The sequence below is a fragment of the Coregonus clupeaformis genome, unplaced genomic scaffold (assembly GCF_020615455.1).
Source record: "Coregonus clupeaformis isolate EN_2021a unplaced genomic scaffold, ASM2061545v1 scaf1832, whole genome shotgun sequence".
NCBI lineage: Eukaryota > Metazoa > Chordata > Actinopteri > Salmoniformes > Salmonidae > Coregonus > Coregonus clupeaformis.
Window position 1 is genome coordinate 64756 of NW_025535286.1, and position 26194 is coordinate 90949.

At 44.1% G+C, this 26194-nt stretch overlaps 1 long non-coding RNA gene and 1 pseudogene across 1 annotated transcript; both read left to right on the forward strand.

Annotated features, from left to right (window-relative positions):
• Nucleotides 1–2816: 2816 nt before the first annotated feature.
• LOC121555819 lies at nt 2817–4017 on the forward strand. Its single transcript, XR_006659878.1, has 4 exons — nt 2817–3221; nt 3385–3504; nt 3700–3795; nt 3952–4017. It is a non-coding gene; the product is annotated as an uncharacterized LOC121555819 (long non-coding RNA).
• Nucleotides 4018–9203: 5186 nt separating this feature from the next.
• Nucleotides 9204–25744, forward strand: LOC123487742 (annotated as a pseudogene).
• Nucleotides 25745–26194: the final 450 nt, after the last annotated feature.

Sequence of the window (26194 nt, forward strand, 5' to 3'; positions counted from 1 at the left end):
CATTATTATATTGTGGCCTTTCTCTTGCATTTCAAAGATGATGGAACAAAAAATATATAGAAAACACATGTTTTTTTGTTTGTATTATCTTTTACCAGATCTAATGTGTTATATTCTCCTACATTCATTTCACATTTTCACAAACTTCAAAGTGTTTCCTTTAAAATGGTATCAAGAATATGCATATCCTTGCTTCAGGTCCTGAGCTACAGGCATTTAGATTTGGGTATGTCATTTTAGGCAAAAGAAAGTGTACGATCCTTAAGAGGTTAATGATATATACCCATTTGATTCTTGAAGAATATAATTATAAATGCCTCATGATCTTAATTCAACTGTCATATGTACCCCATCAGAACCCAAAATAGAAGCTTGTTTTACTCCAATGTGTGTAAACAATGTAAATGTAATGAAAACAACACTGTATAACCTTAAAACATGGTTAAAACTGTAATTTTGATATCATGGATGGCCAGCTCTGTCTGAATTTGAGAGTGGTTATATTTCTCCAGGCCCATCCCTTAGTTTTTACCAAAAGAGAGGTGGGGTGTCCGCTTTGTTATTGTTTCAATTAAGGATTCTAGCTTTAAAAGGTCTCGGTACAATGTTTTCTCCAATACATTCTGAGAACATTAAAAAGGGATTCAATTTATACTGTACCTTCCAGCTTTTTTGCTTTGATAACAGGTTTTGCTCTTTAAAGTTGTTCTCACCTGACTGTCTCCATGTTGATTATGTTGTTAAGGCTGATGCAGACGGGTTTTACGTGGGCGATGATTATGGATATTTCCACTGGAATGAAGAACATGGCCATTGGGGTAAGCATTTCACACCTCTGTTGGGTCTTGGTTTAATCATTGTATTACCATTCCTTTATGGAAATGAGAGGATCAAGCTTCTGCTCTCATTCTTTTACAGAGAGGTGGACCCTAAACAACAACGAGTACAACTATGAGTATGCGCTACAAGTATGACCAGGATCAACCTGGTCAAGGGGCCAAATGGGAAATAGAGGCTGGTTCTTCTCAGATTGTCGATGCTCCTGCCCATCTCCCCCTCCCTACTTCCTCTGATCTCCCTCTGCAGAGCCCACAGGAGCAGCCTGGATTCCTCGCAGCATCCCCTTGGCCTCTTGCAAAGTAAGCACTTTGTTCGTTAACACAGCATTGACATCTGCACAGCTACACAATCCACCAGATACATTCATTTTGGGATTTGGAGTGCTATGATTACACTGCCTTTACAGTGAAGTTGATTGAGATGTTGGACCAATGTAATGGAGTTTCAGATTACCTGGATTACCCAGAGTACCTAGATTGAGTTCAGATCTGAAATATAAAGACTGTTTCGTATCGACGGTATGAAGCCTCTTTCCACACATTCTAAACAACCTGGTGTGTTTCCTCTCCTGTAGCGTTGGGACTCTTGAGGAGATGATTGAGATTGCATGGCAGAAGTGTCAGGAGTACCAATCTAAGTTCTTCATGTGGTATTGTGTTACCCTGTTGTTCTCACAGAGTAGGGCACAGGTATGTTTATTCGTTGGATGAGACAGCAGAGTTAGAATGGATGATGAGGGAGGGGATGATTATTATGGTTTGCATATTCATAAGTAAGCAAACAGATATGTTTTAGGCCATGCGTCTATTACATTGTAATTGATTATATGTTGTTTCTGGACTAAACTTCTCTTTCTATACCACTATCTATAGCCCATCTCTCCACCAGTGAAGCCCATCGTGGCTGAGCTGCCCATCTCTCCACCAGTGAAGCCCATCGTGGCTGAGCTGCCCATCTCTCCACCAGTGAAGCCCATCATGGTTGAGCTTCCCATCTCTCCACCAGTGAAGCCCATTGTGGTTGAGCTGCCCATCTCTCCACCAGTGAAGCCCATCGTGGCTGAGCTGCCCATCTCTCCACCAGTGAAGCCCATCATGGTTGAGCTTCCCATCTCTCCACCAGTGAAGCCCATTGTGGTTGAGCTGCCCATCTCTCCACCAGTGAAGCCCATCGTGGCTGAGCTTCCCATCTCTCCACCAGTGAAGCCCATCTTGGGTGAGCTTCCCATCTCTCCACCAGTGAAGCCCATCGTGGCTGAGCTGCCCATCTCTCCACCAGTGAAGCCCATCATGGATGAGCTTCCCATCTCTCCACCAGTGAAGCCCATCGTGGCTGAGCTGCCCATCTCTCCACCAGTGAAGCCCATCATGGTTGAGCTTCCCATCTCTCCACCAGTGAAGCCCATTGTGGTTGAGCTGCCCATCTCTCCACCAGTGAAGCCCATCGTGGCTGAGCTGCCCATCTCTCCACCAGTGAAGCCCATCATGGTTGAGCTTCCCATCTCTCCACCAGTGAAGCCCATTGTGGTTGAGCTGCCCATCTCTCCACCAGTGAAGCCCATCTTGGCTGAGCTTCCCATCTCTCCACCAGTGAAGCCCATCTTGGTTGAGCTTCCCATCTCTCCACCAGTGAAGCCCATCGTGGCTGAGCTGCCCATCTCTCCACCAGTGAAGCCCATCATGGTTGAGCTTCCCATCTCTCCACCAGTGAAGCCCATTGTGGTTGAGCTTCCCATCTCTCCACCAGTGAAGCCCATTGTGGTTGAGCTGCCCATCTCTCCACCAGTGAAGCCAATCATGGTTGAGCTTCCCCATCTCTCCACCAGTGAAGCCCATCGTGGTTGAGCTTCCCATCTCTCCACCAGTGAAGCCAATCATGGTTGAGCTTCCCATCTCTCCACCAGTGAAGCCCATCATGGTTGAGTTTCCCATCTCTCCACCAGTGAAGCCCATCGTAGCTGAGCTGCCCATCTCTCCACTAGTGAAGCCCATCATGTTTGAGCTTCCCATCTCTCCACCAGTGAAGCTCATCGTGGCTGAGCTGCCCATCGCTCCAATTATGAAGCATGTCATGTTTGAGCTGAAGGGTCTGCTGAAGCAACATAAAAAAAAGACAAAAAGACATGGAAACTTCAGTTCCACAGACCAAAAGTACTCCACCTCCTCCCTGCCTATCGGATTATTTCCCTCCACCACAGGGTTGCCAAAGGGCCCAGAATTGGTTCGATTCACCTCCACCACAGGGTTGCCAAAGGGCCCAGAATGTCTTCCATTCACCTCCACCACAGGGTTTCCAAAGGGCCAAGGATTTCTTAGATTCACCTCCACCACAGGGTTTCCAAAGAGCCCAAAATGGAGTTAACCCATATTCAGTGAAAGCAGGTGATTATGCTTTAGCTAGCTCACATTTCACACAGAGAGAGAGAGAGAGAGAGAGAGAGAGAGAGAGAGAGAGAGAGAGAGAGAGAGAGAGAGAGAGAGAGAGAGAGAGAGAATTGTCAGCTAGTCATATACCTTATATAACACTGATTTCCATTCGTAACAGGTGCTCCAATTAGCAAATATTCAGGTTATCCAGGTACAACTACCAAAGCTGGGCCTGGAATATCAGACACTGCCCTGGCTCACATGCTCAGACCTCTCTCACCGATGTGTGTGCCGGAAGGTAAGTGACCTTTTGGATAGTAAATATCCTCTCTACTCTTGTAACAAGCCTGATTGGGCTGGTGAGCAAAATAATGTCCACCATTGACTACTCTATATCCTAACAGGGTTCAGACTTCAATTAATGTTTTTTTTCTCTAGCACATGGTTTACATTTAGTTAACAATTGATTAAGACTCTCCTGATTTGTGTTCAGATGATGGTGAATGGGACTCTGGTTGGGATCACATGTCCACCCCTGGGACTTCTACATGTGTTGACTCTTCCCCTGGACATTTTAAGGCTTTTTTAGGTACTACATTATTTAATCCAGCTCACCTTTTTGCCACAACAATCCAAATTAATCTATTTTAGTCAATGTAATTCTGAGGTTGATATAAGTGCACCTTTTCAACAGTAAACTATGTTTGTGGTAAGGGATGTCACTAATTTTCTCTTTCTCACATAGGCTATTTTGCCAGAAAAAAGGATGCAGTGGAGCATAGCATACTTAGAAAAAATAAATAAACTCAAGCATCTTGTGATTATAATACTTCTTATAAAATCCAATGAGACAAAGTTTGCTTATGCCTGTTATTTATTCATTGTAACTACAGTAGATGTTAAACCAGCACTCCCACACTATCAGTCCATTGGATACCAAAGATACCAAAATTATGTGTGAATCCGTAGCCAGTTTAAATGTTTGTATTTCTGTGATATTGGTAGGTTTTTCTAAGAGGAATAAAGCCACACAAATAAGGTGATGGACATCCCATATCAAGATTACATTGCCCATATAATTGATGTCCTGCTTTTCCCACCATTGCATGTGAAAACATAATCTCTCTATCTCAGACACGAAAAGAGTGATTCAACCTAACACTATCAGAGTCCCATTGTTGATAGACTAACACGTGGAGGACGTGAGCTGATGCTGGCTGCTGGCACAATGTCAGATCCAGACATATCCCTTAGGAGGTGGGTGGACTTGAGCTATCATTTCATCAGCAACAGGCCTGGCTATCTCCAAGACAGATTCAATCTCATGTTATCACTTTAGCTATCTGGATTATCTCGCTAATCTCGAAATCCAAAATGATATAGTAACAGGTCACTGAAAACGTACACATAAAGAGATTAGTGGTCATAAAAGTATGTAGGTTTGCATTAGAGTCATTTCAAGTCCAGATCAAACAGTTCCTCAAAGAGAAGGACAACATGACATGGTTGACCCACATCAGAGTAACTGCATAACTCAAGGCGATGTAGAGTTTCTGAGTGGCCAAAGATATGGCAAGCTGTTGTGTTTGAAAAGGAAAGGAATCTCCGGTACACTGGTTCTCGTACGATCCACAATGTGTATAATGGATCTCAAAACTCCCCTCTGTTTTCTATATATAGCATCCATTACATTTCAATCAATCAAAGAAATGCACCACACCACTCACATAAGAATACAAGTAAAATGTATGAGCTTTTATCTGAGGATCAATTGTATATTAAGTTGGACCTGTTTCATTTAGCACAAGTGAAACCAAACTCTTATCTGTGCTCCATCCAGTTCAGTAGAAACACATTTGTTTCCATCAACAAAGGATAAATGCTTACTGCCTCATTACTCACATGGCTGCTGATGTGACCTTTCCCAGGGATTTGTACAATACACCTTTGGGCGATAACAAAACAAGGGAAAGAGGACGGGATGGTGCACCACTATCCATGCTATGGAGGTCATTGCAATGAACTGCTGCCCTGTGATACAGTCATTAGGTACAATGTCCCTAATCACACAACTCGTCAGGAGGATGCTATGTTTTCAGATGCCAATGGAGGTATAGGACTCAATCAAACGTCACATAGCCCAGCATATCCAACCTTAGTTAGGAACATGCAGAATATTTTTTTAAATTTTTATTTCACCTTTATTTGACCAGGTAAGCCAGTTGAGAACAAGTTCTCATTTACAACTGCGAACTGGCCAAGATAAAGCAAAGCAGTGCGATAAAAACAACAACAGAGTTACATATGGGGTAAAACAAAACATAAAGTCAAAAATACAACAGAAAATATATATACAGTGTGTGCAAATGTAGCAAGTTATGGAGGTAAGGCAATAAATAGGCTATAGTGCAAAATAATTACAATTAGTATTAACACTGGAATGATAGATGTGCAAGAGATGATGTGCAAATAGAGATACTGGGGTGCAAATGAGCAAAATAAATAACAATATAGGGATGAGGTAGTTGGGTGGGCTCATTTCAGATGGGCTGTGTACAGGTGCAGTGATCGGTAAGGTGCTCTGACAACTGATGCTTAAAGTTAGTGAGGGAGATAAGAGTCTCCAGCTTCAGAGATTTTTGCAATTCGTTCCAGTCATTGGCAGCAGAGAACTGGAAGGAATGGCGGCCAAAGGAGGTGTTGGCTTTGGGGATGACCAGTGAGATATACCTGCTGGAGCGCATACTACGGGTGGGTGTTGCTATGGTGACCAATGAGCTAAGATAAGGCGGGGATTTGCCTAGCAGTGATTTATAGATGATCTGGACCCAGTGGGTTTGGCGACTAATATGTAGTGAGGACCAGCCAACAAGAGCGTACAGGTCACAGTGGGGGGGTAGTATATGGGGCTTTGGTGCCAAAATGGATGGCACTGTGATAGACTACATCCAATTTGCTGAGTAGAGTGTTGGAGGCTATTTTGTAAATTACATCGCCGAAGTCAAGGATCGGTAGGATAGTCAGTTTTACGAGGGCATGTTTGGCAGCATGAGTGAAGGAGGCTTTGTTGCGAAATAGGAAGCGATTCTAGATTTAACTTTGGATTGGAGATACTTAATGTGAGTCTGGAAGGAGAGTTTACAGTCTAACCAGACACCTAGGTATTTGTAGTTGTCCACATACTCTAGGTCAGACCCGTCGAGAGTAGTGATTCTAGTCGGGTGGGCGGGTGCCAGCAGCGTTCGATTGAAGAGTAAGCATTTAGTTTTACTAGTGTTTAAGAGCAGTTGGAGGCTACTGAAGGAGTGTTGTATGGCATTGAAGCTCATTTAGAGGTTTGTTAACACAGTGTCCAATGAAGGGCCAGATGTATACAAAATGGTGTCGTCTGCGTAGAGGTGGAACTGAGAGTCACCAGCAGCAAGAGCGACATCATTGATATACACGGAGAAAAGAGTCGGCCCAAGAATTGAACCCTTTGGCACCCCCATAGAGACTGCCATAGGTCCAGACAACAGGCCCTCCGATTTGACACATTGAACTATATCTGAGAAGTAGTTGGTGAATAATAATAACTGGTACAATGCAATACATTTTTTGAAATTATGTGATTCAAATGAGCAATGCCCATTGAAATATCATCAGCAAAATTTCAGCAAAATTAAAGATCGAATCCTAGCTAAACACAGCATTTGACATTGATCTGCGCCACTCTCTGTGTATGTGTCCGATTTTGAAGCACCAAAGTGTTCCATTGTCTACACATTGAACATGCGTTGCTACTGCTGGCTATAAATGTCTGCTCCCAGGCTCCAACTCTAGCCTGACCCAGTTCTCCAGCCCAGTCTGCGTTATCTGATGCAGTAAGACTGGACTCACAGAGTCATGGTCCCCTGGGCTGCATTAGTGCCCACTGCCCAGCTCATAATGAAAAGATTTGGGCAGTGGTTGACATGGTGCCAGTGGATGACGTGGAGGAAGGTTTTTAGACTTGGCTGGATTTCTGTTGACCTTTGACCCTAGAGGTCACAGAGTGACCGGTAGTCCCTTGTTCTGTTACAAATCAAATCTTTACATTAAAAACTTAAAACATGTTGTAGAAGATAAATAACTTAACACCTCACTATAAGCAAACTGAATGTGACAATGGTTATCTGCTGCTGGTAGGCAAATGCATTATTCTCCCCAATTGGTAGTTACAGTCTTGTCCCATCGCTGCAACTCCCGTACGGACTCGAGAGAGAGAGGCGAAGGTCCATTGCCACACATCCTCCGAAACACGACCCCGCCAAGCCGCTCTGCTTCTTGACACACTGCTCACTTAACCCAGAAGCCAGCCGCACCAATGTGTCGGCGGGAAACACCGTACAACTGGCGACCGATGTCAGCGTGCATGCGCCCAGCCCGCCGCAAGGAGTTGCTAGAGCACAACGGGACAAGGACATCCCGGCCGACCAAACCCTCCCTAACCAGGATGACGCTGAGCCAATTGTGCGCCACCTCATGGGTCTCCCGGTCGCAGCCAACTGCGACACAGCCTGGGATCGAACCCAGGTCTGTAGTGACACCTCTAGCACTGCGATGCAGTGCCTTAGACCACTGCGCCACTCAGGAGGCCAGCAAATGCATTCTTACAGTTGTTGGCATGAAGGGAAATCTTAGATGTTAAAATAGACTGAAACATAGGCTAATGTATATGAAATATGTATACAATCTTCATGAAAAGAAATGTGGTCCTGTATCAAAGACAGTCATTTATTTCCAATAAATCACATGAAATGCTCTGTGATTTATAGATTACAAGATGGATCAGTGTGATATTACACTCCAAATCTGTCACGGACGGCTGCTGATGGTCATATATTTGTGTGATTCTGTGATCAAGGCTGAGGCTTTCCACAGAAATTCCAGCTTTCCACGCTCATCTTGACCGACGGAGCCGGGAAGGTTACAGTAATACGGAGGAGCAGCCAGGGCTTGGGAGCAAGGCAGGCGGGGAAATAGTTCGGACATGCCTGGCATCCAACATGAGCCCAGATAGAGCTGTCTGCTGAGATTAAATTAACCACAGACACTGATGCCATAACGGATCTCGGAGTGTAAAGTCAGAGTTTAAAGTGGCCTAAAAATGCTGCAGCAATATAAGGCGGTGGCTGACAGAAATGTCTTCATAACCATCTTATGAAATGGAACGGACTGCTACAGTCGTTGGTTAATTGTCTTTAGCCTACTTACATTATGTAGGCCTATGCACTGTAGCCTTGAATCAAGTAGCCTTGAATCTCCTGAATCTGGATAGAGACAAAACCTTGTCATATCTCATTCTCATTAGATCACTTATCATTTCATAGGAGTGGCATGGCACTGGAGTCACATAACATTCAGATGTAGCCTACTCATGTCAAACAAATTGCACAATCAATGTCACATGACCTTCCAAAATTAGATTACAATATCTCCATCATAGGTCATAGCCACAAAATGACAGTTTCAATTCCAGTGATTTACTTTACTTCAACATCCCAAGTGTTAGCCATCAATAACCATAATTTACAAATGGATGGAAAATCGACAAATGTAGGTTATGTGAGGAGAGAGAGAGAGAGAGAGAGAGAGAGAGAGAGAGAGAGAGAGAGAGAGAGAGAGAGAGAGAGAGAGAGAGAGAGAGAGAGAGAGAGAGAGAGAGAGAGAGAGAGAGAGAGAGAGGAAACCATGTAAGCCAGAAGGATACATTTAACCTTCTACAGCTGGCAAAGGCAGACTGTTACAGCTGTGTTGACAGCCTCTGACCTGCAGTCAAATCTCCCTTTTACTTTTAGTGGGCCTATGTTTTTAATTTACAGTAAATCCCAGGGCTGACTTTTAACAACAGCATTTAAGATCCCCATGGAAAATAAACTTGTGATACAGCAAGCCAAACATCCAATGTAAAATTAATGCACCACAGAGAACATCTTGAAATAAAAATTCTAAATACCCATAGACACTGCAATCAATTTACATAAGAGTCAGAGCTTTTCGAACCATGTTAATTATGGGTTGTCTACTGTCTTCTTGCTAGGAATAACTTATACTGTAGCTACTGTTAACTTAATGGGCCAGTCCTAGCCTACTGTAGGTCAGCTTTCATGTCAGTTTGGCGAGGAATTTATCTTCTTCACACAGAGGCGCGGTTGGGGTGGGGACAGATTTCTGCGTCACAAAGTTATGAGCATAGGACAAAAATACACAGACGTCAAGAAAGGAGGTGAGCCAACCAAGATGAATTAAAAAAGTTATTTGTGTCTACTGTTTTGCTGTAGCTAGTTAGTTAAAGTATACATAGGACATTTATAGAAGTTGACCAATTTTGTCGAAAATAGTTGGTACTTCTGTGTTCTATATTTTTGCCCAAATGTTAGCTAGCTAACTTTCTTAGCTAGCTAGCATTGCGTTCAACCAAGCAAGGACAGGTAGGTAGCCAGCTCAGCTAGCTAACTGTTAGCTAGCTAACATGAGTTCTCCTTTGGAGTAGGAGTAGCTAGCTAGAATATCAATTTGCGTAGCCCTGGCTTCAATACCTCATTGTCTAAGTATTGAAGGCAGTACACCTGCAAGAGGTGTGCACAAATAAAGGATGTCTAGCTAGTAACTTCGTTAGCCTGCGAGGAGGAGGAGGAGTAGTAGTAGTAGTAGTAGTAGTAGTAGTAGTAGTAGAGTTAGTTAGTTAGTTAGTTAGTTAGCTAGTTAGTTAGTTAGCTAGCTAGCTAGCTAGCTATAGCAGTTATAAGCAGGTTGCATTAGCTAGCTAGCTAGTTTGCCAGTTGAATCAAGTAGTACATCAGTGTTAATTTGTGTCAATAACAAAATCATCTTTACATTGAATGCTGCACAGACACAATTGTCTATTGATAGACATGTGACACTGTTAGTGACCTTTTGTTTTTTTCAGCGCAGGACAGGATGCCCCAGGAGGAGATGAAGAAGCCTCTAATATGGGGTGGTGCCAGCCCCAGCCCCAGACACCTCAAAACCTCAATTTCCGATCCAGGTACCCCCTTGGTTGGCATCCTGGGCACAGGTGACTTGTCCCGCTCCTTAGCCACCGGGCTGGTAGCTTCCGGGTACCGGGTGGTGGTGGGCAGCCGCAACCCCAAGCGCTGTGCCTCCCTCTTTCCCGAGGAGGCTGAGGTGACCACCCAGCACCAGGCTGCCACCCAGGCCGACCTGGTGTTCGTGGCCCTCTTCCCCGAGCACTACTCCACCCTGGCTGGGCTGAGGGAGCCGCTAGTGGGGAAGATTCTGGTGGATGTTAGTGTTACACCCCTGACAAAGGGGAGAAATAATCACGAACGTGACGCAGTTATGTTTCCTCACTGACAAATTTAGTGTAATGATTTTACAAAAATACCACATTTTACAGAACAACAGATCTACAGGAACCAGAGTTTTGTAGGGTACAAAGCTTATTCAAGTCACAACAGCATAAACTGTAATTCACTAAAACATATACAAATGTTTCAATATAACTGTCAAACACAAAGTAGCTTTAGCTCAGTAACCCATAACTACATTTATCAACCATGTCAACAAAGTATTCGAAACACATTATACAAATAACCCCAAATATATTATTAACAACGCACATATTCATTCACAATTAGCATAAAATGGCAGCTACTCTCAGTACGAAGCTATATCGCTGCAACCAAGCAGATTACAGTCACACACGCACCTAATAACTCTCTTCAACTTAACTCTAACTTCCTCAAGATGTTACTAACACATACCTTAAACTCTCTTCACAGGTTAGCAAGTTATTACATTCAAATTAACTCGTTTCATATCAATAACGTACCTGAAAAAGGGGAGAAATAATCACGAACGTGACGCAGTTATGTTTCCTCACTGACAAATTTAGTGTAATGAGAAAAAGACCGCGATTCCCCCAGGAAGTTGGGTGGAGACCAGAGCAATCGATCTCAGGCTCATAGATTAAGAGCATTTAGTAGATCACAGATGAACACTTTTACCCTTAAATTAGGCACCACAAAATAAAGTAGTCAATATAACATTTACACATTCCTCTTACAATATTAACCCTTTGACTCTTGACGGATTTTAAACACATTTATGCATTTTATCAATCTCTATGAACTAGTACTGGATGCATAATCTTTTTAACCTTAGATATTTTAAGATCCTTACATACCATGAACTTACTAATACTTTTTAGTGCATAACAGGCTATGAATATGTCCTTTAACCTGTCACACTCTCCCCGACAAAATAAATGTTGTCCCAACATTACCAACATTGTCTTCTTAAACAGTCTATAAGCACTGGACGTAGAAAATCCTCTTCTGTAAGATAGTCCTTGAGCAGAGGTCAAAGTTCACAGTTCAAATAGAACCAAGAAGTTATATTCACAGTCCATATCTGTTGACCAGCTGTATAAACAGTCCATAAGCAGTCTTTTCTCATACTATTGTCAACAGTCCATCAGTTTTAATGATCTCTATGCATAGTCTGCTAATTGTCTCGTGAAAGTCTGTGAAATCAGTCAGTAGTCCATGGTCAAACATGTCAACTCTGTCTGTGGCCTCAAGTTTGCTGAAGTCCATACATGTAGGGTGGCTGAAGGTAATATCGCTGTAGTGATGGCAGCCATGGAACCAGTCCTGGTGCAGGGTAGACAGGGAACAACTGTGGCTGTGGCTGGATACTGTAGCAGGAAGGGATACCAAGCTGATCATAGGTGATACGTCTTGGAGGGTGTCTCTCTCTTTGTGGCAGCTGGTAAGCTGGTTCCTCAGGTTCAGCAGCAGCAGTTAATGAAGGAAAGGCACTTAGTGGACGATCATCAGGCACATTTTCAGCAGGCAAGTTCATCTCCTCAGCAGGCAGTTCTTTAACTGTTGTTTTCTCCTCCAGCTGATTTTCAACAAGCGGCTGTGCTGGTAGCATATCAGGAACTGGCACCGCAACTGTTTGTTTCACTGGTGGGGGCCTGTTTTCCGACTCTCTCGCTGGTTCAGCATACCTCTCAGGTACTGTAGGAAATGTGGGGACCTGTAGCGGCTCATGATGAAGGTCATATTCATCCCCGCTGTCTTCATCAGAATCTATAGGCTGTGATCCAGGCTGATGTCTCTTTTTCTTACTTTTGTCATCTTTAGTCATTTCTGGTTGTTTCTCAAAAGGTAAGTGGTCACAGGACATGAGCAGGTTTCTGTGCAGGACCCGGGGAGCGTCCCCTACCCTTTTCTGGTCTCAACTCATAAATCGGCAGGTCTGAACCCATTTGTCTCACTACTGTGTGAATTTGATCTTCCCAATAGTTACGGAGTTTGCCTGGTCCTCCTCTTGGTGTCAGGTTTTTAATCAGAACTCGCTCGCCAGGCTGTAGCACTGAACTCCTAACTTTAGTGTCATAGTACTTTTTACTTCTTTCAGCAGCTTTCTGAGCATTTTCATTTGCAATGGCGTATGCTTCTTCCATTCCTCGTTTCCAGTTCTCCACGTAGTCTCGCTGGTTACTGGAACCTGCCTCTGTGCACAATCCAAAGAACATATCAACTGGAAGCCTGGGGATCTCCCAAACAGAAGATAAAATGGTGAATAGCCAGTCACTTCGCAACGGGTGCAGTTATAGGCATAAACCAGTTTGTTTAGAGACTCCTTCCAGTTTGACTTTTGTGTCTCAGTTAGTGTCTTTAGCATTTGCAACAATGTTCTGTTCATTCGTTCCACTTGACCGTTCCCCATCGGGTGGTAGGGTGTTGTTCTGGACCCCGCCATGCCACTGAGTTTCTTTAACTGATGGAACAACTGATTTTCGAATTCTCCCCCTTGGTCATGGTGGATGCGGGAGGGGAACCCAAACTTCAGGGCAAAGTCATTGAAGATGAGATTTGCAGCAGTTTTTCCTGACTTTGATGTGGTGGCGTAGGCTTGAGTGAAACGTGTAAAATGGTCAACAATCACGAGGATGTACTCATATCCCCCTTTGCATCTGTCGAGATGGAGGAAATCTATACATACCAGTTCAAATGGCTGTGTTGTCACAATGTTTGTCAGAGGAGCTCTTGTTTCATGGCCTGGCTTTTTCTGCTTGACACAGCTACAAGTTTTAGTCACATAGTGCTCAATGTCAGATTGCATATAAGGCCAGAAGAAGCGGTCACGTACTAGTGATACAGTGCGGTCAGTACCTTGGTGTCCCATGTTATTGTGCAACTCTTCCATCACTTTACCTTTGTACTGCTCTGGTAGAACTAACTGCTTGCGGGCTGTAGTGATTCTGTAAAGAATACCATCACTGTCGATTGTCAATTTGTCCCATTCTCTGAATAGGCATTTTGTCTTTGGACTGAATTCCTTTTGCTCTTTAACTGGCGGTTTGGAACCAGACAGCTTGAAATCGAGCACAGGACGGATGACCGGATCAGACTCTTGTGCCTCTCTTATCCCCTCTTTTGGGATCGAGCTGATTGTTGCTGTAGTTGTCTCACCTTCAGCTGATACTGACATAGATGCAGCTGAAATTGACCAAGGCACAAAAGGCTCTTTCTGTACCTCTACTGCTTGTATAGTGGCGGCAATGGTGTCTGGTGGAAGCTCCTCAGAACATTCTCTCATCAGTGACTCTACATCCAGTGGCATCCTTGACAAAGCATCTGCATCACCGTTCTCTCTGCCTGGCCTGTACTTTATTGTAAAGTGGAAATCAGCCAATTCTGCAACCCACCTGGAAGTGGTTGCATTCAGTTTTGCAGTAGACAGAATGTAGCTCAGCGGGTTGTTATCACTGTATACAGTGAAGGTCGGAGCATAGTACAAATAATCATGGAACTTATCAGTGATTGCCCATTTTAGAGCTAGAAATTCTAGCTTGCCAGAGTGGTAGTGATAGTTCTTCTCAGCTGCTGTTAAGGTTCGAGAGCCATAAGCAATGACCCTAAGCTTCCCATCTTGCTCTTGATAAAGAACTGCTCCCAAGCCTTGGTGTGACGCATCAGTGTGTACAACAAATGGCTGAGTGAAGTCAGGGAAACCTAAGACTGGTGGGTGAAGCAGACACTCAATCAGCTGTTCAAGTGCCTGTTGATGCTGGTCAGTCCACAGGATTGGCTTGTTTGAGGGCACCACATGACTTACTTTCTTTGTTTTTGCTTTCCGTGGGTGGTCAGGTAATTTCTCTGAATCTGCTTTCAGGAGGTCATACAGACAGCTGGCCCTCCTAGAAAAGTCTTTGATGTACTGTCTGTAGTAAGTGAGTAAACCAAGCATTTTTCTGAGCTGGCCCACAGTCTGTGGTCTGATCTCTTTCAATGCTCTTACTGCTTCAAAATCGGCTGGGTCAACTTTGCTGCCGTCTGCAGACACTATTCTGCCCAAATAACGGACCTGGGGTTTAAAGAGATCACACTTACTTGGCTTGAGTTTGATGCCATACTCTCTGAGACGCTGCAAAACCTTTTGCACATCATTCACATGGCTGTCGAAAGTTTTACTGAAAACTAGCGTGTCGTCCAGATAAGGAATGCAGATGTTGTCCCCGGAGCCCTTCCAAACATTCCTCCATACAACGCTGAAAAGCTGCAGGAGGCGTTCATGAGGCCGAATGGCATACGTATCCACTCATATAGTCCCCATGGGGTCACAAATGCTGTCAGTGATCTGCTTTCTTCAGAGATGAACCCTTGGTGATATGCTTTTCCCTGATCTAAAAGGGAGAACCAGGAATTACCACCTAAACTGTCCATGATGTCCTGGACCCGAGGGATGGGCTGGCGGTCGGGATGTGTCTTTCTGTTCAGGTCTCTGTAATCTATACACAACCGGGAGGGTCCCGTCCTTCTTCCTAACGCACACGACAGGTGAAGAATATGAAGAGTTTGACTTCCTAACCCAACCCTGGGCTATGAGGTCATGAAGGTAACCCTTCATCTCCTGATACAGTGGCCTGGGCACTGACATGTATGTGCGCTTGACTGGTTCAGAGTCCTTTAGAGAAATAGTCATTTTCAATCGTTCAATGCAGCCAATGTCATTGTCTGATCTGGAGAAGGAGTGACACTCTTCTCTAAGCATTTTCCTAACAACCTCTCTCTGTTCTTCGGTTAGGTGACTTAAACCTACTGGTGGATCCCACTGTTCAGTAGCAGTACATGGAGTTTGAACACTAGTGTGATTCACTGTGGCTGGGGTGACAGCTTTTTCAAAGACTTGGGCAGGTAACACAGTCATAATGGTTTGTACTGTACCGATTATGGTGCGTCCTAGCAGGGCAATGTCGTGGTCAGTGGGGTTAGAGACATCAAGCATGACAACTGGAAAAACACCTTTCTTAACTCTGACTAGTGTGTCAAAGAACTCAAGTTCATCTGGCCACTGCGGGTTCAGGTCTGGCTGGAAAAGCATTGTCATGTCATCTTTGAAAGGCTGGGAAGCTACCCGGCACTCAATCTGAATGCTACTGTGTTTTGGTACAGCAACCTTCTCTTTCTTGGTTTTCACTGCGTATTCATCTGTCTGTTCTGCACTAACAGCCTGTATAAAAGCCCTCACCTTATTTCTTTTGAGGCTTGGGAAAGCTTTTTTCACTGTACTGTACCGTTTAGTCTTTTCGGTCATTGTCAGGATGTGCTCAATAACATTGAAACCTATGATGGGATGAGATAGGTGACAGCCTTTCATTACCAGCACTGGGATGATCAGTTCCTTCGTTTGGTCAGTTTCAGAGGCTAACCGAAAAGTTGTTTCAATCCATCCCAGGTACGGCATTTCAGTCCCATTTGCTGCCGTCAATCTTAGATCATCAGGTGAGTCCAGAATTTCTGAAACATCCCTCAGCCTTGCGTTTGGGAGAGATTCCGCTTTCCATCGTTCATCAATGACCGATACCTGAGAGCCTGTGTCCCATAGAGCTTGGAGGTGGTGGCGATTCAGGTGACACTCAACAAGGCACTGTCTACCGACTAGCGAGGTGACCTTATGGGGGGTGGCAACCTTGAGCTAGGGATGGTAAAGAGTGGGCATTTTCTTCTGTACAGGAAAGCTTTTCACAGGTAGAGTCCATTTTCAGGTGAGTGCATTTTTCCTTATGTTTAGTCCAATGTTGGTTTTGACATCCTTTGGAACAGTACAGTGTCTCTTTACATGATGAACATTGTTTCAGGTTCTCAAATGAATCTTCTCTGGCACAATTTGCACATTTCTGGGACTTTTTGGTAGCTACGGTTAACACTTGTCCCTCAGCGGTAACCCTTCCCCGTTTAAAGGGGCCTCTTTGGATGGTCTGACTCCCGGATTTTACATCCAGCTTGAAAATGTTCTCCACTCCCACATCGGAAGCAGTGTGTGCAGCGTGCATCTGTTCTGGCCTGCTGGCAGACAAAACACCTCCTTGGAGCTTGAGCAGAGCGGTTGGTATACAGGTTAGGTGCATATTGATACTGCGCAGGGTCAGGTGCTTGGGGCTGACTGTAGTTGCTGTAATACTGCTGCTGGGAAACAGGTGGCTGGGGGTCCCTATCTGGCCTCCTAACTGGAAGTGGGGCATGGGCATAAGGCGATGACTGAAACATAGGCTGCTGTAATGTCTCCTTAATCTGAGCAATCTCTGCACTGAGACCTTTTAGGGAAGCTACACCTGTCTTAAGTTCAGCTAACTCTGTTAACAGTTCTGCGGGTATCTTAGCTTTGGCTTCCTTCACAGGACACTTTGCAGATGGCGTATCTTCTAACTGAACTACACTTACAGTTGTAGCAGGCTGTGGGGCATTAAAACGCTTTTTGTTTCGTCTTTCTATCTCATTAGCACAAGCAATGTTAAGCTTCTCTAGCAAAACCTCATCTGATGTTTCGCTATCAAGCAGGAGAGGCTGCATGTCTATCCTGATACTGTCACTCTGGAGACCTGTAAGGACTGTGTGTAAACACATGCGCTGGACTAGAGCAGGGTCATACTTAAGCCCTGATTCTGACTCCTGGGACGCAAATAGTACTTTCTGCCTCAAATCTAAGACGCGCATCAGGAAGCTTTGAGGGGTCTCCTTGCTATGCTGTGCTTCTGAAGCTAGCTGTTTGTAAAGCTCTGTTGCACTCTTCTCTTGGAAGTGGGAACGCAGGATGCATCTAAGTGTGGGAAGAGTTAGCTGGGGTTTACCTTCCAAGTAGCTGCGTAGCTGTGAGCCTGGAGAAATAGCCCTGATTACTGCGTCTACTATTTCTACCTCAGGATAGCCTCTGTTAAGTCCATTCTCAATCTGATGGGCAAGGCTGGAAAAAGTCAGTTTATCTTTCTGGCCCGGTTCACCTATCTGACCAGAAATTTTTAACTCTTTGCGCCAGTATGAGCCGGGCTGTGCACTGGGTGAGAGCTGCATGCTCCTCTGAAGATGGGCAGGGGGGTTGGGGCTGGCGCAGAGAATCACTGGCTTGGTCTGCAGTACTCTGCTCAGTTCCCACCCCTTGTTGTGGGGTTACAGTTCTCAGTCCCTCTATTCTGTGATGTGTTCTGGCTGTTTCAATATCATGGTCAGTTTGCCCTGTCTTGCTATCTATGCCACTGATCATCTCTGTCATTTTGTCTTTAAGTAACAATAATTCCGACATGCCGCCATCTTCTAACTCTGCAACTTCCTCTCTTTCAAGGAACATCATAATGTGAGTCATCAATGATATGCGGGATTTGTCTTGAACAACTCTTCTCTGTTCGCCTGATATGTCAAGGAAATCACATACGTCTAGTAACTTGTCTTTAGTCAGGGTGTGCAATTCTCCTACTACCTCTTCCTGTAGTTCTTCCAAGGCGGTTGTCATGTTGACAGGACAGGAGGAACCTTTACTGTGCAGGAGTTGACTCTGAATTAGATGGTCCTTACTGTCTCTGATGGTCTCTCAACGGCCTCAGTTGACACGTACTTAACCCCCAACTTCCAGCTCCCCTCGAACAGCAACACTTTCCTCACTGCAGCCTGCCTGGGTTGTTATGTAGGGATTTAGCTGGCTCGGAATTCAGCGACCAGGATGTGGAAGCCGGACATCTGAGCAGCAATCTCAGCGGAGCCTCCAAAATGTTACACCCCTGACAAAGGGGAGAAATAATCACGAACGTGACGCAGTTATGTTTCCTCACTGACAAATTTAGTGTAATGATTTTACAAAAATACCACATTTTACAGAACAACAGATCTACAGGAACCAGAGTTTTGTAGGGTACAAAGCTTATTCAAGTCACAACAGCATAAACTGTAATTCACTAAAACATATACAAATGTTTCAATATAACTGTCAAACACAAAGTAGCTTTAGCTCAGTAACCCATAACTACATTTATCAACCATGTCAACAAAGTATTCGAAACACATTATACAAATAACCCCAAATATATTATTAACAACGCACATATTCATTCACAATTAGCATAAAATGGCAGCTACTCTCAGTACGAAGCTATATCGCTGCAACCAAGCAGATTACAGTCACACACGCACCTAATAACTCTCTTCAACTTAACTCTAACTTCCTCAAGATGTTACTAACACATACCTTAAACTCTCTTCACAGGTTAGCAAGTTATTACATTCAAATTAACTCGTTTCATATCAATAACGTACCTGAAAAAAGGGGAGAAATAATCACGAACGTGACGCAGTTATGTTTCCTCACTGACAAATTTAGTGTAATGAGAAAAAGACCGCGATTCCCCCAGGAAGTTGGGTGGAGACCAGAGCAATCGATCTCAGGCTCATAGATTAAGAGCATTTAGTAGATCACAGATGAACACTTTTACCCTTAAATTAGGCACCACAAAATAAAGTAGTCAATATAACATTTACACATTCCTCTTACAATATTAACCCTTTGACTCTTGACGGATTTTAAACACATTTATGCATTTTATCAATCTCTATGAACTAGTACTGGATGCATAATCTTTTTAACCTTAGATATTTTAAGATCCTTACATACCATGAACTTACTAATACTTTTTAGTGTATAACAGGCTATGAATATGTCCTTTAACCTGTCACATTAGTAACGGTACTAAGATCAACAGGGATAAGCAGTCCTACGCGGAGCAGCTGGCCGATATCTTCCCAGAGAGCAGTGTGGTGAAGGGCTTCAATGTGATCTCGGCCTGGAGCCTGCAGACGGGGCCACGGGACGGCAGCAGACAGGTAAGGCCTAAGTCCTCTGAACACACAACAGTGCCAGAGAAGAGACAGACAGACAGACATTACTACTCTGAATGACATTTGGACGTACAGTTTTTATATATTTTTTGCTCTAAACCGGACAATGTCTGCAGTTTATGTAATGTTAGATGTTTCACACATTCTCATCTTGCAACCATATTCTCACAGGTGTTGGTCATACGATGTCACTGTAGCTAAACGATGTGATGTAGGGTAGGCTATTGGTGAAGTATAGTGTCTCTTCAGTTGGGTTCTCCTTGGTGAAGATTCCCTTCCTTAGCTGACACTCTTCTCTTTACTATCCAGGTGCTGATTTGCAGTGACAGCAGTAGGGCCAAGAGCGCTGTACTCCAGATCTGCCGCAGTCTAGGCTTCATCCCTGTTGACATGGGCCGCCTCTCCTCTGCCCAGGAGATAGAGAACACCCCCCTGTACCTCTTCCCTTCGTGGCGTCTCCCTTGTCTCTCCACCCTCTGCCTTTTCCTCTTCTTCTACGCCTACAACTTCCTACGTGACGTCATCCACCCATACGCCACGGCGGGGAAGAGCGCATTCTACAAAATGCCGGTGGAGGTGGTAAACGTGACTCTCCCCTCGGTGGCCTTGGTGACCCTGGCTCTGGTCTACCTGCCGGGCCTCGTGGCTGCCTTCCTGCAGCTGTCGTGGGGCACCAAGTACAGGCGCTTCCCCAACTGGTTGGATCGCTGGCTGCAGCTTCGGAAGCAGTTGGGCCTCTGTGCCTTCCTCTGCGCAGCCCTGCATGCCGTCTATAGCCTGTGTTTGCCCATGCGCAGGTCTGCACGCTACAGTCTGCTCAATGCTGCCTTCAAACAGGTGAGAAAGCGTCATCAAACTATTTATGAATAGTGTAGCCTACATACTATAAATGAATTAGTATTGAAGTATAAATGTATGGGTCTAAACATAAGCATTAAAAACATTTCTACTCATCAGCATTTATAACGTTTTCAATATGGTAAAACATTTGTAATGGATTATGCATATTATAGTGTAACCACCTGACCTCACAGTAAGCAACAATGTGTGTTTGCTGTGCAGGTGAAGGCAGGCCAGGAGGACTCGTGGGTAGAGGAGAAGGTGTGAAGGATGGAGCTGTATCTGTCTATAGGCATCCTGGCCCTGGGCCTGCTCTCTCTGCTGGCTATCTCCTCACTGCCCACCGTGGGCAAATCTCTCAACTGGAGGGAGTTCAGCTTCGTACAGGTCAGCACATTTGCACACACACACCTTTTCTGTGTACATGAGCAGTAAGTCAATGGAGCAGTCGAAGACTGGCAAAACCCATTAACATTGTAGCCTACTGTAGAAAGACAACCTCTGAGCTATGCGTGTCAACTCTTCTTCTCGCATGCCTCGGAATTCATAAAGGGGGAACTTTACTATAATGGTTCCATTTTCCAGGGATTTGTCCTTCTTTGGAGCTTTTAGAACTTCCCCTTCATATGTATGTTAAGCTGATCCAGTCGGCGCCAGATTAGTCACATGCTGCTAGTCCCTGTGATAAAAGGCCTGGGTTCTGCTTGGCCTGTCAGAATGGCCTGTCTGCCAACAGCCCGGAGCCGCAGTAAAACATTTGAGCATTATTCTCCATCAAGATTACAGTCTTGCAGTCCCTTAAGCTTGCAGCCAGCCAGACATAATGTAGTGAGTTCAGTCCTGCTGATTCATAGTGCGGACGACAGACGGACATGGCTTTAAGTGAGTTAGGCTGGTATTAGGAACTGTTAACTTGCCCAGACTTTCTTAACAGAGCCTTGTATAATTATTGGTAAAATGAGATGCATTAAGTATAAAAGTAATAAACATGTATACTGAACAAAAGTATAAATGCAACAATCTCAACGATTTTACTGAGTTACAGTTCTTATAAGGAAAATAGTCAATTTAAATAAATAAATTAGGCCCTAATCTATGGATTTCACATGACTGGGCAGCAGTGCAGCCATGGGTGGGCCCTGGAGGGAATAGGCTCACCCACTGGGAAGCCAGGCCCAGCCAATCAGAATGAGTTTTTCCCCACAAAAGGGCTTTATTACGGACAGAAATACTCCTCAGCATACCCCCCACCCTCCCTCTGACGATCCCGCAGGTGAAGAAGCCGGATGTGGAGTTCCTGGGCTGGTGTGGTTACATGTGGTCTGCGGTTGTGAGGCCAGTTGGATGTACTGCCAAATTCTGTAAAATTTTATTGGAGGCAGCTTATGGTAGAGAAATGAACATTCAATTCTCTGGCAACAGCTCTGGTGGACATTCCTGCAGTCAGCATGCCAATTGTACACTCCTCAAAACTTGAGACATCTCTGGCATTGTGTTGTGACAAAACTGCACATTTTAAAGTGGCCTTTTATTGTCCTCAGCACAACGTGAACCTGTGTGATGATCATGCTGTTTAATCAGCTTCTTGATATGCCACACCTGTCAAGTGGATGGATTATCTTGGCAAAGGAGAAATGCTCACTAACAGGGATGTAAACAAATTTGTGCACAAAATGTAAGAAAAATAAGCTTTTTGTGCTTGTGGAACATTTCTGGGATTTTTTTATTTCAGCTCATGAAACATGGGACCAACACTTTACATGTTGCGTTTATATTTTTGTTCAGTATACTTAGGGATGGGGATGAAATGGGTGAGTCACGACAGTGAACCTTCCCGCCTGTCAAGGGTAATTATAATTCAGCTGCTCTCTGTAGTGCCCTGTACTGTGCTAATAATTAGAGGGAACACACACACAGACACACACACGCGCTGACTACAGGGGCTCATTAAGGACAAATGTTGAGCTTGTAGGTCATACTGTCCCCTTGGGCCTCTTTACTACACTCGTGAGCTAATATACAGTGGGGAAAAAAAGTATTTAGTCAGCCACCAATTGTGCAAGTTCTCCCACTTAAAAAGATGAGAGAGGCCTGTAATTTTCATCATAGGTACACGTCAACTATGACAGACAAAATGAGAAAAAAAAATCCAGAAAATCACTTTGTAGGATTTTTAATGAATTTATTTGCAAACGATGGTGGAAAATAAGTATTTGGTCAATAACAAAAGTTTCTCAACTTTACTTTGTTATATACCCTTTGTTGGCAATGACACAGGTCAAACGTTTTCTGTAAGTCTTCACAAGGTTTTCACACACTGTTGCTTGTATTTTGGCCCATTCCTCCATGCAGATCTCCTCTAGAGCAGTGATGTTTTGGGGCTGTCGCTGGGCAACACAGACTTTCAACTCCCTCCAAAGATTTTCTATGGGGTTGAGATCTGGAGACTGGCTAGGCCACTCCAGGACCTTGAAATGCTTCTTACGAAGCCACTCCTTCGTTGTCCGGGCGGTGTGTTTGGGATCATTGTCATGCTGAAAGACCCAGCCACGTTTCATCTTCAATGCCCTTGCTGATGGAAGGAGGTTTTCACTCAAAATCTCACGATACATGGCCCCATTCATTCTTTCCTTTACACGGATCAGTCGTCCTGGTCCCTTTGCAGAAAAACAGCCCAAAAGCATGATGTTTCCACCCCCATGCTTCACAGTAGGTATGGTGTTCTTTGGATGCAACTCAGCATTCTTTGTCCTCCAAACATGACGAGTTGAGTTTTTACCAAAAAGTTATATTTTGGTTTCATCTGACCATATGACATTCTACCAATCCTCTTCTGGATCATCCAAATGCACTAAAGACGGGCCTGGACATGTACTGGCTTAAGCAGGGGGACACGTCTCGCACTGCAGGATTTGAGTCCCTGGCGGCGTAGTGTGTTACTGATGGTAGGCTTTGTTACTTTGGTCCCAGCTCTCTGCAGGTCATTCACTAGGTCCCCCCGTGTGGTTCTGGGATTTTTGCTCACCGTTCTTGTGATCATTTTGACCCCACGGGGTGAGATCTTGCGTGGAGCCCCAGATTGAGGGAGATTATCAGTGGTCTTGTATGTCTTCCATTTCCTAATAATTGCTCCCACAGTTGATTTCTTCAAACCAAGCTGCTTACCTATTGCAGATTCAGTCTTCCCAGCCTGGTGCAAGTCTACAATTTTGTTTCTGGTGTCCTTTGACAGCTCTTTGGTCTTGGCCATTGTGGAGTTTGGAGTGTGACTGTTTGAGGTTGTGGACAGGTGTCTTTTATACTGATAACAAGTTCAAACAGGTGCCATTAATACAGGTAACGAGTGGAGGACAGAGGAGCCTCTTAAAGAAGAAGTTACAGGTCTGTGAGAGCCAGAAATCTTGCTTGTTTGTAGGTGACCAAATACTTATTTTCCACCATAATTTGCAAATAAATTCATTAAAAATCCTACAATGGGATTTTCTGGAATTTTTTTTCTCAATTTGTCTGTCATAGTTGACGTGTACCTATGATGAATATTACAGGCCTCTCATCTTTTTAAGTGGGAGAACTTGCACAATTGGTGGCTGACTAAATACTTTTTTTCCACACTGTACTGCACATATAATATACCACTCAAGTCACCACTTCCTTTCACCTCACTAAGATGTTGAGTTATTAGGTTATGTAGAAGGTTCAAAGGTCAACAGCCAGATCCCCGGTGTTCTGTACATCTGGGTAGGCCAACCTCGTTTGCATTTACAGTCTTTCATAAAGGGGTTTGATTGGGTATGGATGGAGTATTGGGGGATTTATAAGTTCAGAAGTGTATTTTTTTAAACGTTCAATATAAAATGGGCCATCACCATCGGATCTCACGACCTGACATTGTATTGAATTTAAAAAAACTGGATTTCAAACCAAATTAACTTATAGTGAGTACATCTGAAGCCGGCTATCACCCAGATTCAGTTCAATTCAAATACGTTTTCTCCCCTCTAGTCCAGACTTGGCTACACCGCCCTGGTGATGGCCACCCTCCACACGCTGACCTACGGCTGGGACCGGGGCTTGGACCCGAGCAGTATCGCTTCTACCACCTTCCTGCTGGTGCTGGCCCTGCCGCTGGCTGTGCTGCTGGGGAGGCTGGCTCTGTCCCTGCCGTGTGTGGCTCTCCGGCTGAGTCGTATCAGGAGGGGTTGGGAGAAGAGCCGAGCCGAGCCATCCGCTTCACACTGCCTGAGGACGAGTGTAACGGGCCATCACAGGATGACATCAGTAATGTTTGAGAGAGATGCTTGGTTTAGTCTTACATGCAGGGTTGAATGAAGGAAGCATGGAAGACACACACAGACACAGGCAAGTGGCGATGGGAGAGAAGTACTGACCGTGTCATTATAAGGGATGGAATATCACCAACAGTAGCCTTATGCATCAAAAACAATTTAGGGATTTCAATGGCCTTTGTTTTACTAGTGAACATGCTACTTGTTTGGATGCCATTTCATCTATAGCACTACTGTTTACCTTGGTATATTTATCAAGAGAAATGAACTATGGTTGTATTGCTCACTAAGCCTCCGGCACATGTACAGTTATGCATTTCGGAAATGGCTATTATAGTGCTGCTTTTAAATTTGCTGCCGCTACTCCCTTTAACTAAACTGGAAACCAGACATTGTCATTGTCTTCCTACTAGTCTCTTAGCCAGTCAAATACTGGGCATCCAATGCTATCACACAAATCAAAATAAAATACATTGTACTTGTAGTAGCCTCTGTCTCAGGCTTTCACTTCAATGTGAGCGAAGCCTGGGCATCTGAGGCTGTACTTGTAGTACTGTTAGATGCCTCAGCTCTGTCCTGCTCGCGGCTGAATCTGGCTCAGCTGTCTGATTTGCCTGCCCTGACGCTAAGGTCAGTCAGAGCCAAAATGTTGCAACTCACAACAATGTCATCGGTTGTTTGGGGGTGTCATGCCTGCTTCTGCTGTGTAATCGCTTCTTACTGCTCGGAGATGTGTTTAGAAAATAGACCTTTATATTTTCTGCCTTAGATTATTGTTGCACTGTTTTTACGCCACAATGAATGCACTATAATGTTTAGACTTTACCTGGTCAGAGTCTTTCAAAGATCAAATGTGTGTCAAAGATTGGAGAAATGTACTATCAAGTCCCAAATTGTTGCTGGCACCAAACCCAGTCGAGGATGGCTCATGTTTTGTTTCTGTGTTGAAGTTACACTGTGATATAGGTATAATTTAAATATGACATTGTATAAAATGTACTAATTTTATTGAATGATCAAATAAACCTGCTGTCATGGTGACTCAATGGTACATCTGAAATTGTAAGAGCTATTTTATATTCTCTGACTGTTAAATTTTTTTCTTGCGTCACTTGTGGTTCTGTTAAATGTACGAATTTCCATTGGTTTATCCACAAAATGAAATCAAAGACATGTATATTTTGATAGTGCTTATTTTCAGAATAAACACAGTATTTTCCACAACTTACCAATTCATTGTTATGTAGAAGTTCATGAATGTATTTTTATTGTCTCACTCCTTACTGACCTGGAGAGAGACTGTGGACACATGCTGTCCTCTTGTGGTAGCTATAGGCTATTGCATGTGTCACCTCTCATTTCATTGCTTTCCAATGGAATTTGAGATGTCACCACCACCTACTCAAGGGTTAAAGGTAAGACAACTCCCATATGAAATCACGGAAGTGAGCATTCCCACATGTAAGGAGTAGCTGGGTCTTTTTCTGGGGAACAACATGTCTATGGTAAACAGAAACCTCGTTATTTTTTGTTTTTATGTGCAGTAACTAACAATCATCTGTTTAAAATGTTAGATACCTTCTAGGTGTCATGCATTTCTTTTTAAAACAGTTTTTTTGCAGCGAATCTATTATGACGCTACTGCAAATAGCTTCGTGTAGACACATGCATTTTAACT